The sequence below is a fragment of the Pseudoliparis swirei genome, chromosome 16 (assembly GCF_029220125.1).
Source record: "Pseudoliparis swirei isolate HS2019 ecotype Mariana Trench chromosome 16, NWPU_hadal_v1, whole genome shotgun sequence".
Taxonomy (NCBI): Eukaryota; Metazoa; Chordata; class Actinopteri; order Perciformes; family Liparidae; genus Pseudoliparis; species Pseudoliparis swirei.
The window spans coordinates 9,455,284-9,469,257 of NC_079403.1; the positions used below are offsets into that span (position 1 = coordinate 9,455,284).

The window sequence follows — 13,974 nt, forward strand, 5'->3', positions numbered from 1 at the left end:
TCAGGTGCACATTTGCAGATGAAGCCTTTCATGCTGTCTTTTCTGTGGCTCAGTGGGAGGAAGGTGTGGGACTTTGCCTTGCTTTTCTTTCGTCCCTTTAAGTGGAGCACTGGATAGATGGCATGACATCACGGGCCAAGCCGGCAGCACAATGCAAAGGTCATGCGGCCCATTGATCTAGGGGGCCCCTGATAGAAACCCCCTGTATTATGGGTCCGCGCACACAGGGTCTTACACACACTGAGCCATAGAAACAGACCACAAATGGAGCCTTGTTGTCTTCCCATTCAGGGCCTGCAATCAGCGGATTTACACTTTGATGTGGAGCTGAGGAATAAAGCCCTTTCGAGCACTGACCTTTATCGATTCACGGATTAAAATCCATAGCCCTCTCACTCTCCAAACTACATATCTAAGTTACAGTTCAGATAGCTTGCTACTAAAGCTGAGCATTTCTAAAGCCAGTCCCTTTTCTTTATTCTCTTCTTTGCACTCAGTCTGACTTTTGTGCCTGGCTGCGAACACGGGACAAGATGTATTGTTTTCTGTCAGCGAATGGTTGAAGGTTGTTGGCTGTGAGAAGAAATACAATGAAATAAACAATGTTTCATTAGATCAAACATTGGAATAAAAACATTCTTTCATTTAGCAGTGATGCACCAAACCCATCCTCTTACAATACTTAAAGCCAGTGTTTCTACCAATTTGAGTATTCTTCACAAATTTTAAATCTGTATTCATGACTGAATGGAATGGACAAGTACCCTGATGCCAGTGTTATAGCTGTGACTGCCCACCAGTACTGGATTATTTGAATCTCTACAGAAACAGTACATTTTTGTCACGATACTGACAAAGAAATTGAACTTAAATCGAACTGGTGAAGTCTGGTCCTCGTTATTCGGTCAGTATTGGTGCTGATACTGATCCGGTGTATCAGATCAGTGCACCCTCATCATTTTCATTGATGGAAATACAGCTGTGTCTGGCAAAATGTGGCTTACAGATGTATGGTAATGGGCCTTGAGGCTTTATCTGTGGAACAATTTCCATCACACTCGCCATGGACTAAAAACAACCACACAGTTTCCATTTTATGCTCCCGAACGCCTGGCTACCCATCTATTGTCTTTAAAACCATCCCTGATGCCCACTTGGACATTTCACTGTCTGCTGTTCTCCCAGAGGAGTGAGCTAAAACAAATTAACAGAAACTGCATCTATCACTTCTCCGTCCACTATCAGGCCAACTGGTTTTGATGGCCCCATTCTGCTTTGTCAGAAACATGCCAAAGCCTGCTGTAATCCGCTAAAGAACACTTAACAACCCAGTAATGTCACGGTAGACCAGCGGCCTATATGCTGTGTCGCACTTAAAAAATCCCGAAGCCATATCCACTTAATTCAGCTCGCGCTTTAGGAAGGCCCATCTGAGAATTGTGAGACTGCCTGCAGAGAGTCAACCATCAGCATTAGAGGGGCATTACTACCATGCAACAAAAAAAACACACTATTTGTCCCTTGTAAATTTTCGCCTACAAGCTTTTCCCAGACCTCTTCTAAGTACAGTGAGAATTTGAGTCTCCGCTTGCAGGCCCACGACACCAATTTGACCGCTGATACGTGAGTTGCATTCAAGTGATTACTGTTCTGTTGCTGTGAGCCATTCTTAAGGACTAACTAAACAATCGTGTTTTAAGCTCTCTAACTGCGAGTTTAAAAGCTTTAGAGTTGTAAAGATCGTGAATCCGTTCTTTGTTTTCAGCCCGCACCGTGAAAGGTCTTAGAGCAAAACAATTACATCACACCACTACAAGGCTCTGAGTGTACAACAATGACAAGAGAATTGTGCCTTCAGGCAGAAAACACTTTACACACTGGTGATGGAGGATGAAGGGGGGGGCGGGGGGTGGAGGGGGGGATGTTTTCTGGTTGATGAGCATGAGGTGCATGGTCCATTCAGACAAATGGGGAGAAACAACAAGGCACGCCGAGAGAGAAATGCAACACAAAAACAGTTTCATGAAATATTAATGGCATATATTTACTGACAAGCTACTATAACCAGCAGCTCTCTTCAGGGACTTCAGGGACAGAGAGCTTGTGCTTGACTGACAAGCGCTACTGTAGGTGCAGAGGTACATGAGCATGACCCACACACACACAGACACAGAAACACACCCATAAACGCACGTGTGAAAGTGTGACTGGACAGGAGCAAGGACGGCCCCCCTGAGGCCTCCAGAGGACGCTGATAGCCGTCTGTGTGAGTGTGTGTGTGCGTGTGTTTGTGTGTACATGTCGTGAGAAGGCCAGACACATGGCAACAATGTACACTCTAAACAACATTGTGTTGTAGTCCTCACCACCATCCCCATCATTTGAATCAAGACCACTGCTTCTTCAGATGGGAAGAGTGATATATAAAAGCGGAAGATAAGACTCCAGCATAAACGGACACACACACATGCCCTAACTGGGCTGGCTGAGAAATAATGTAAAGTAAATAATGTTTCGATGTTCTTCGTACACGCTGCAATATTTTTTATATATATTTGGAGATTTTTGCTAACATAACTAGACTATTTGATTCAACCCTTTTGATGGGAATGATCGTTCTAGTAAATCCATCTAAGCACTGAGTTGGTGTCCTTTTGAAGTATTATTGTTGTTTGGAAATGTTTTCTTTATTATTAATGCTCTTTCCCTGTTCCCTTCCTCCCTTCCTCCCTTTTCAAAAGCACACGTAGCCATACGCACACCAATCCTCATATGCCACACTCACCCAGGAGAGCGTATCTGAGAGAGAGAGTGAGAGAGAGAGAGAGAAAGAGGTGAAACGCTTTGTGCCGACGGACCAAATAAATGACGTGAAAATTAATATTTGTACTTTTGATTTCGTCCTTTACTACATGCCAAACAGAACAAGCCGTGACACATTGAGGAGACTAACCTTCTCCTCCCTGTCTCCCTTGCCCCCCCCCCCCCCCCGAAAATGTCTCTCCATCCCATAAATTCCTAACTTTGCTTACCTAATTTTTGCAGCATATTTCTTTGCCACAGGAGGTGGTTGTGACAAATTAGAAGTCTACAAATGTTCTGATGGTGTAAAGGCTCCTGCTGTCACCAGGGAGATGGTGATCAGGTTTCCAAGCTGCATGGTCTCTTGGCGCCACAAAGAGTTCCATATGGTCATCCAAATGCTCCACCTAAAGCTGCTCCCACTCTCCACCCCGGAGCTGAGCTCTTCTACTGAATTAGTCACAAGGCTTCGGAGCATATGAGACACGAGACAACAGAAATCATATATCCTTCGTGGAAAATAATGGAAGGGGGGGAGGGGCGGGGGTACAGCAGTGAATGAAAACAGTTTATTAGCTGACATGAACCTGTAGACATACTATGCACATTTCCTGCAACTCAAATGTTTTTGTGTGAATAGACAGGCCGTGAGGAGGCATGGAGATGAGTTTGACACTTTGTTATTTTCACTGCATTTAAGTCTCAGTCTGGGATTTTTGAAATGGATATTAAACTGATAAGCTAAAATAACAGACCAGAAAACCAGAAGGAACAAAAAGGAATGGTATTTCCTTTGCAAAGTGATCATTTTCTATATCTTGGATCATATTAAAGCCCCCAAAAAAGGTGTGATGAGAATATCATCCATCACACGTTTCTTTTAGCATTCAAATGGTCTGTTGACCTGTGATAGTCAAGTGGCATCCATGTAGCTCACGTCTCACCGGTTACAACACGAGTAGCGCTGCATTACAGAATAGGATGCTTGGAAATGTGTCTCGTGATACTGAGATGACATTTCGACCGCCGGGGGACACTTCGACAAAAAAAACTCACGGTGAAAAAGAAAAAAAACTTGTGGTGTCATGTTCTTTACCCAACCTGTCGAGGGGCTCCAACACAACATCTCCCCAATAGCTCCATGATCCTCTCATGGCCGAACAGGGAAGAGCAGGGGACTGCTGATCTATAATTATCCAGTGGGTCGGCGTTGATGTCATTGACGCAGCGTGGAGGTAGAAGGTGGCGGTGCCAAGGCACCTGTTGTTGTGGAGTGTGGCATCTGATATCATTACCTACCCAGCCGGAGCGCCAACGTTCCCGCTGGGTCGCGCACTGTCCAAGCTACCATCCACACACACGCACACAGACACACACACAGACACACGTGCGGCCTCATCCACTGTCATCATGTCCTCCTTTACATAACTAACTCCGACGGCCCTAACACCTAGAGGGCAGAGATCCACACAGAGTTGCAATTATTGTTAATGATATTTTGATGGGAGCTGGTTAACTTATGCAAACGTCAGTATGCAGCTGTACAAATATTTGATGGTGAAATCTTCAAAATATGTGGGTTTGTAGCCCGAAGGGTTTAAAGGAACAGTCCGACATTTTGGGAATGTTTGCGATCAGACGCACAGTCGGATGAAAATGTTGCATTAAGACTTGGATGGAGAAAAAACTGCTCCATGAAAAGCTTTAAACAATTCCAAATCTTGGGTTTCTATATTTGCGAGCAGTTAAGTCCCAATATGTCACTGTTACCAGGGCCTTGTTAGATCATGGCCTAACCATATAAGACAGTGTAGTATAAGAAAACATTTGGTCCAGAAAATCTACAATCTACTGCTATTGCTAGACATGCTTATGGATAATTCCAGTTTATTAAAAAAAAAAAAAATCTTTACACTGTTTTCACTATCAGACCACCAGTTTATCCGGGTTCACAATAATCACTTTATTAGAAGTTAAAGGATAAGTAGTTATGTAATGAAACAGGAAAAGTAATAAATGTACTGAATTGCTTTTCTTTCCACATTTTGGCTAAATCTGGGTTTGTGCTTCTTGTCCCATTTGAATATTTTTTTTCACAACCAATAGAAACAATGGTTACAGCTACAGAGATCCAAGTTTGTCATGAACCAGAATCATATTTTAAATAACACGATAACGTGTAAATAAGACAGCGTTGGTAATTTTTTGAAGTTGAATTCATGACTTTTTATTTCCCCTCGCTTCAAGTGTTTTTTTTTCTATTTTGGGTAAACACATCCTGACAGAAATGAAAACCATACATTTGTTTAGAGTTCGACAGCAAAACACAAGTATGGCCCAAACTCACCCGTCAATAACAACGCTCATTCAGAGCCGTTTTCTTTTGGAAAGATGAGGGATGAGTACATGCGGCTGAAGTGAGCTGGTCGCTGTTGATTTTAGACAGAGAAATTATTGGATGGAGCCGGACTGCTGCACAAACAAGTATGAAAAATGAATAGAACATTTACCGTGAGACAATGTGACCGTTCCGGTTGAATACCATTTCTAAGTGTAGCAGCTTTCCCAAGCAGATCAGAACGCCTCAGCCCTCGACACTGACAGGGTGTCACAGCCCAAACTGATCTTCAGGCTGGCAGGGTGCTCACACACACACACACACACACACACACACACACACACACACAAACCTGATATTATTATTACACGTTGATGTGACGTTAATTGTGTTTTTGTATCATATTTTTTCAAGAAACTTTTGTCACAATGTCGGCATATCACAGGGTCTACAGTATAGTTATAATTATTCCATATTTCATATTAATATTTCGGTGCAAGTTAAAGTGTTACTGCAGACACCGCTGTGATTACCAACGTGTCAGCAACTAAGAATCACATCTTAATAACTTCATATCTGAACTCTTTAGCGAATCATTATTGTTGATGCGCACATTAATAAATGAACAGACATATTTTAAAAGCGTTTAATGTTACACACATATATATAAATATATATATATATTTATATATTTTTTTAATTTCAATAAACCTAACCCCTGGGTAAGCAAATCCCATAATGTGTGTTTTTTTTATGAATCTGCTCCCCCAGACATGCAATAAAGACACAGCAGTGCTCTACATTATTGATTCAGTTTCTAACAACCCAGAGTGTCTTTATTCAGTGCAATTGGTGAAGAAGGAATCACACACACTTATTTTAAAAAAGCATAGCACCAATTAGTGAAGTTGGAGCTGGAGTTGCTTTAATAAGTCCTCTGAGATCTGATTTATAATAAGAGCAACGTTGTGTTCACATTGCCGATGGCTTATTGCTAATTTGAAATCATTGACGGCATTACTGAACATTCAGGGGGTGTATCACATAACACGGGTTTGTACACAGACGAGGTTGCGGCTAACTGTATGTGCACACGGGCAGGAAAACGCACACATAAAGATATATCTTGCTGGGTTAAATTTCTATGTTTAATCATTTGTGATCGACTATCACAATCACTGCAGGAAGGACATTGGTTTTCTATCACAAACTTTCTACGTCCCTTGAACACTTTCACTCATTGTGACATTTTCATGTTTTCTTTAAAATGTCAGATCTGCAGTCATGATGACAAAAAAAACGTTTCTAACGTTCCGTGTGAGAAACAGGCCGGCTCTCCGTCGCTCTTGGCCATTATCTGATGCAGCGCGAGTGGTGTGTCTTCAGGGAGCCGGTATCCTTTTCATTAATGTCCCTCAGAGTTAAAGCCCAACGTCCTCTGGGACTGCATGTCATTGGCTGACAAGGTTTAGCGATTTGAGTGAATTTTCCTGCAAATAATGGAAATATCCTAAACCCCGGAGACAAACAGACAGGAGACTGGCAGGAAATATCTTAATCTGCATTGACCCTTTGTTGGCACAGTCCCATACCCTTAGTGAGAAGAGCATGTGCGTGTAGGCCCAGTGCATGCATACCTGCACGCATCCACACGCACAGTAGAGTACATCTGGATTGTGTTGCAGTGACCGTAGGCCCCTGAGTGTGCGGCCTCAGTGGCAAAGCCTGGGTGAGAGCCAGGGTCCAGTGCACCATGGTGGGGGCTCTCCATCACTCTGCCTCCTGGCTTGACAGGGCCTGGCTCTGGGGCCCGTCAAGGTCTTGCTGAGTGCACTCAAACTGTGCACTGCTGAGGAAGGGGATTCTGTATCCTTCTAATGGATTACTCACCCCCATCACCTGTCTGAGTGGATTCTTTTGACCGACAGACCCACGCCGCATGCAGACACGTGCTCGTGCACGGGCGTGTGTGCTCACAACTTTTTGGAAAGTTGGGAGTTTTTCAATCAACATTACCATCAAATTTGTGAAAATTTTTACGGCCGAAAAAAAAGAGAAGAAAACTGGGCTCTAAACAAAGATTTGGCTTTTGCTCTCACTGGATTGTTTTCTCCTCCAACTAAAAAGGTCACAAGTATGCCTCCTTTGTTTTCTCTTAATTCGGACAGAGAGAGAGAGAGAGGCTGGTGTCACGCTGCTGGACACCTGCGGACCTCGGTCAGGGCCGCAGCCCTAATCAGCCTCATACATATATGTCACTTACAATGACCCACAGGCTCTTTTCATAATAAAGGTCACTCGGTGAGAGATACTCTGTCACCCCAGGTCTTCCTTAATGGGCAGCCACCGTGGCTTTTATAACCAAGTTGCACTCAACTGCCTTATGGTGCGTTCACACCGGACGCGTCGAAAAAATTCTCTACGCGTCTGACGCAGCAGTCTTGACGCGCGTCGAAAAAAGTGTGTTCACACCAGACGCGTCGGACGCGTCGGGGGCGGAGTCATAAATGAGTCGAGGAACCACAGGACCGCAGCGTACTTCCACTTTTTAGTGGACTGAGCTGCACTCCCACTGCGCTTCTCGCTGCTCTCTCTCTTCTCTCTTTGATACGTGTCTCTGAGACTTTTCCACCTACGGCGGCAGATCTCCTCTGCCATGAAACACATATGCCGGCGGTTGGTTGATAATAAAGTACAACAAATAGCGAGAATAAAAGCAAATACATACATTCAAAACGTACCAGGTAGTCCCACGGCTTCTCCGACCTTGTTCCACGCTTTATCTTTATAGCTCCGGTTTCGGTAAGCATAAAGAGTTGTATCGTAAAGTTCGGGGTGCCCACAGACAGCGACAATAATCTTTTCCTCCATTTTTTTCGACCGGCAGGACGATGACGAGCGGAGCTGCTCAACGCTGATTGGCTGACGCAACTATGACTCACGCGTCTTTGCTGCCAGAGTTGGGAAATTTCAACTCGCGCGTCTACGAGCTGCGTCTGTTCGCGCTGTTCGCTGAGTTCGCCCCGCGACAAACCCTCTGTTCGTGCTGCTTCAAACGCGTCTGACGCGCTGCTCGCTGGAAAATACGCAGCTACGCAGCTTCGACGCAGCTTTGCATTGACTTAACATGTAATCTCGACGCGCGTCAAAATTTTGACGCGTCCGGTGTGAACACACCATTAGATACTCCAGCATGTATGTAAACTACTGCAAAGATGTCTTGGCCATTATTTATTAGACTAATTCCATGTAGATTAGGTGTTTTTTTAATTCAACATTCTAACATTACTAACTTTTGTGATGTTCACAAAATCCTTCTACAAAATAATAACGACAATAAATATGCTATTCCTTGCAAGGAAGAAAGATTTAGTAAGTTAATTGTCAAAATCTCCTTCTTAAAATGTAGTTATAATACAGAGAAAATACATTTATGGGGGTTTGCAGTGTAGGCTACTCTGCAATACAATGTGAAAATGTAAAGAGATGAAACAATATGCAAATGTTTGAATATTGAGTAACCATGTGAGTTACCTTTCAATATGTTACGGTTCTCAGTGTTATATCATTGTATGTTGAATATTTTTGAGTTTTTGTTAAGACAAAATAACCAATTTATAGATATCTTTTAGAAATTGTGATGGGCTTTTTCTTTTATTCGTGATTTTCTCGTCGAGAAGATTTGTTGACATTTTCACCTTTATTTAAAAAAACAAAACGATGGAGAAGAAGATCCACAGCGAGAATTAAACACAACGAAATAGTGACTACAATACATGGTACTTAACCACAACTCTACTGGAAACTCAATTTTATGATATGTTAATGACCAAAGGATCGATCAAAAAAATGGATATAATCATTAGCAGCATGAATGTAGTTAAATAGAAAATATATCAATTTTTTTTACACCTGCTTTAATTTCTCCTTCCGGATTATTTTAAGCCTCTAAACTCAAGGTTAAGAACAATGTATACCATTTCCATTCTGATGGATACTGTACATCATTTTCAGAAAAAGGTGAAATGCTATTGCCAGTAAGTAATGGCTTTAGAGTTCAGCTATTGATCCGGTGCTGAAGGGGACCTTAGGGGCATGTTAAGAAGGGCTATTGCTGCTTGTCAATGATTCCTTTATGGCCTTGGACTCGACACGTCTGCTGCTATAAATCAAGGTTAAACTAGTCGTCTAATAGCAAATCAATGATAGTCAATACATATTATCATGTGATTATAATTCAGTCGAGCAAACCATTAGTCAAAACTTAAATAGTCTTTCTCGTCTGTCTCCAGCCCTCCAGCTAAAGAGGAGACAGCTGCAGAGTCCGTGTGAGCATTGTGTGTGGTTGCAGACAGTTTTCTAAGTTCGCCTCTAAGTCATGCTATTGTGAAATGTCAAGGTCTTCCATTAGTTTAACTGAGGAGGTTGCTGAGATTTGAGGGCACAACAGAGAAGTTATATTGAGATAACCTTTACACAAGAGTAGATATTTCACCTGCATTAAGATTACCCTGAGAGTAACCTACTTGTTATTTAGTTCTACGCCTCTTCTATCAATGTGCTTCTACCTATTTGAAAGCACCATCAGTCAAAAGTGTCTCCTATGCAACTAAATGGGGCACAGGGACATATCTATCTAAGTATAACCTTTGCAGCACTGATATTTATGATAAAAACCATTAGGCATATGTGAGTTGGTTGCGCACGGGTTTTAAGGCTAACAACGATCGTGAAGCGAGCCGCTATCCGGGGGTTTACACGGACGTCCGTGTCATCTGTCTGCGATGCAGCACCCAGCCTGTGATGGAAATGCCACAACACCTGGTGAATTTGAGAGGTCAAGACACACACACATTGCCTCTAAAACCTGCGTTATGAAAGCACAGAGGATAATAGGATCAGAACATATTGTTTTCCCTTTCATTTGTCCCTCTTTTACTCGTGTTCTTTCTCTTAAGAGGCCGTATGCCTGATGCTGGCCCCTATTGGCTACTCATCACAGGCTCTGTCCTCACCTTGAAGGACAGTCGACTTTAAGTAGCTGAAAGGGAAAGTTGGTAAAGTTGGCAGGTAGGCCCAATTATGAGCACTTCTCTGAGTTTTACTTGGACTGTCAACAGTGTGTGGATAACGACACCAAACTTTAAACTGATTGCAATAACATGCTTTAAGTTTCTATTTCCTGTATCGAATGTATTCTTATCCACGTAAGCCAATATTACCAATGGTAATTTCATTCAGGAGGCAAAACGCACATGATCAAGAGAAACTAGAAATCAGTGTATTGGGTCGTGCATTTCAATGCTAATGTGCAAAAATGTAAACTAGAAAAAAGAAAAAAAATCTAATTCAAAAGTGTCCTGTCAATTGCATCAACACAGCAGCAGGAAGCCCCATTTTTTTATTTTGCATATTCATATGATTACTCTTCCAAAGGACAAATACATTCACGTCAACACCATTGTCCTTCAATTCCACATGATAAAAGGCAAAATCATTTCATTCTTGCACCTTTCTAGTCCAAACCTAGGCACTCTGATTTGGTAAAATGTAATTCTAATTTATCATTTTTCTGCTCGAGGCAAAAGTCTCTCAAGCCTGGGGCTGTTTGAAAAGCAGTTGGACACAAAGACAGACCCTGGGAACTTTGCCCATGCAGTCAATCAGTCAGACACCCCAGAGTGCCCGGACCCGAACAGCTTGTTTTTTGTCCACACATATCAAACAAATTCTCCTCTCCCGTTAGAAAATGAAAACATATAAATAGGAGTGAGTTGTTTCCGTCTTACTTTCTTTCTTTTTTCTTTTTTTTAAAACTCAAGATGGTTGGGGGATACATGGTGTCTCTGTGGTCAGGGGCCGGGCAGCAGTGTAGACATCAAAAGGCAACGGAGGTCTGTGACGGTGAATGCAGCTGGTGTCTGAGTCTCGGTGCTGGACAGAGCTACAGAGCTACAGGCCGAGCCTCAGCTGCCCCACAATAAAGACACACTGGGGAAGGCAGAGCCTTCAAAGGCTAGACAAATATACACTCAGCCATACACAGACTAATACACACACTCATAAACACACAGGCAAACAAGCACATGAGCACAAACAACAATGCCCCTTATGAAAATGATTTCCTCCATCAAATATCATGCAGTTTTTACAGACAACTAGTGTAATCGTGACGCGTTTCTTTGCCTAGTTTCTCCTAAAAAAAGAGGATTCCTCTATGTTATGAAAGTAATACGGCCTTTTTGCAAATATGCTTCTAAAATGAGTTTGTTTGCATCTGTGCAGGTATGGTTATAGACAGTAAAGTAGTTTTTTCAAGCAGGGTCATGTGGACTGTCTCTGGACTCCCAGGGCCCTCCGGGAGATCAAGAGGGTCACCGGCAAAGTGACAAATAGCTTTGATTCACTGGACAACTGTTCCGTACGCTGTCTTCCTATGAGATCACTTCATACGAGACAACTAGTCTATGATACATTGTATTAGTGAGTGTGAAATAGTACAATGGAAGATTTTTGTCTCCCTCCGTGGGTCGAAGATGGACGAATCTGCAGGACAAAGAGTGGAGTCTTGATGGCATGCTGTGGACAGCTTCATGTCTGCTGTGGTCCCGACTTCACAGTGGGACTCTGTGTCTCGGCTGCTGACAGTTTTTCCCTCGAGTCCACTCAGGAAAGTATCTGAAATGTTCTGAGTGTAACAACACTGACCACTTTTTAGACTTTGACTTACGGTGTTAATTAAAATAAAGAAGTTTGAGTAATTGTAATTATTTGTTGATATGACGACAGAATAACCTTTTTTTGTTTCGTTAATAATGCCTATGTTCATATCCTTTCATAGTCACTTGTGAACAGGGTTAGGATTTTCCACTTGTCTGCTGACTCTCAGTTCCACGTTGAGCCTGTAGAGGGCATGCCTAAACAGCAATCTGGTCAAGCTCAGTGGGGAGTCCCAGGCACACAATATCCCCACAGAAGAAAAGCTCAGGGCGACTTTCATCTGTCTATAAAGGGAGGAAATGGTTTTGTTAGAAAGAGGAAGACGAATATTGCGATATGAAGCTCGGAGCTGTGCCGATTAACTGTGATTTTACAACATAACCATTTAGCAGGGGATGTTTTTCAGGAATTATCACCTGAAATAGCCGAAGGCAACTTTAAACAGTACCAATGCCGAACTTTGTTAACGGCATAAGATTATTGAACTGATAATTGAAAATGCACTTTTGTTAAAATACCACCGCTTCACTTCCACTCGGATGGAATTTAAACAAACGACTCATTAGAATAACATCCTCTATTCTCTCTAAACGGGTTAGAAGTCCTGAATAAAACATTACTTATCTATTGCAATCCCGTTAGTAGTGCCATTATTCATCTAACCATTTATTTATTACTCCATTCATCTACATAAATATTTAACTATGTCTTGGCATCTTTATGGACTGCTTGCTCTGCTTCTCAATTACAAGAAGCAGTGTCCTACCATGGCCATATGCCTTCTATCTGGCGACACTATATCTCCACAATTTATGGATGCCAACTCAGAGCAATATCATTCTGTTGGGCTTTATGTATATCAATGCAAGTATTAATCTGGGTCTAATGACTACTAACAATATGTGCCAGCCTGTGTGCCCAATAGGGCAGCTATTGTATACATATAATATGGCATACAATAAATCGAGCGATCCTTTTTGTTATTGTGTAAAATAAATTGGGTGCCCATATGGGGTCCTCATGAGAGGCATGAAGAATAGTCTGGACTCCAAGAAGCTCGACGTGAATAGACGTATTGTTTATTACTCGCATGCCACATATTCACGCCATATACTATAAGCCCTTACAAGTTTTCACTTCCCCTCCGACAACAAAGGCCCCTGCTCGTTTGGCGAGGGGAGCGTGGAAGCATGCAGAACCGAGGGGGAAGCGAGGAACCGTAAACACCCGCCATGGGTCCTCCTTTAAAGTGATGAACAGCAATAAAAGCAGCGCTGGTTGTCTGCTGAGAGACAAAAAGAGCATTTGACCACCTGGGTGCCCATCATTTTCTCATGTCGTTTCTCAAGCATGACTATCATGAGATGTCCCCTTTAACAGTATATGTGGCTAACTCAACCCAATCCCCAAGTCACATATAGCTTCTTTCATCCAGCGGCGCTGCACAGCTCACCCCGTCATAACTGCTTCGACAGTGTGAGAAATGTTTCCAGAGCTCGGTGACACTTTCACATGTCCCTCTTCCTTCGAAGTCTCCAGCAACCTCAGCAGCGATTTGATCCACTGAGCTCCGTGTCATTTCTTGAAAACAGAAAGGACAAACGGGACTTTTTGTCAGATGGCAGAGGGAGTCTGCACAACTGGCTGTTATCAGCACCGGATCACATATTTTCCCATATGCAAATGTCTGATAAACCGCTTTGACTTCATAAATATGAATATAAAGTTACATTTGAAGTTAGAATCAAGATACCTTTTTCTTTTTTTAAAATTTCTCATTCTGTCTCAGGCTCACAAACAAAGCAACAGCGAAATCACCTCGAGTTGCCTTTTTAGAGTTCATGTTGCTGATTTAAATTGAGGGACTCAAATCAACGGCAAATCAAACATCCGACCCACATATAATCCACCCCCATGTCCCAGAAATGGGCTTTGTGTCAATTACAATCAAAGGCACTTTCACTGTTGTCTCCCCCTTTCCCTCTGCCTTGCCTTTTCCACATGTTTCCTAAAATCACAGAGTATTGTAGACACTGGATCCTCAATAGAAATAAATGCATTAGGAACACTATTTTAAGTTCATCTTGTTTGTTTGTTTATATGTTAGGCCGTTC

At 42.5% G+C, this 13,974-nt stretch overlaps 1 long non-coding RNA gene across 3 annotated transcripts; it reads right to left on the reverse strand.

Moving 5' to 3' along the window:
• Window positions 1-3,349: 3,349 nt before the first annotated feature.
• Window positions 3,350-8,046, reverse strand: LOC130206520 (uncharacterized). 3 transcript variants are annotated; one of them, XR_008834137.1, is made up of 4 exons: window positions 7,882-8,046; window positions 5,313-5,434; window positions 5,150-5,231; window positions 3,350-4,252 (listed from the first exon to the last, which is right to left on the reverse strand). It is a non-coding gene; the product is annotated as an uncharacterized LOC130206520 (long non-coding RNA). The 3 variants fall into 3 exon arrangements; XR_008834135.1 differs by having other exon boundaries at window positions 7,869-8,046; XR_008834136.1 differs by having other exon boundaries at window positions 5,313-5,492; window positions 7,869-8,046.
• Window positions 8,047-13,974: the final 5,928 nt, after the last annotated feature.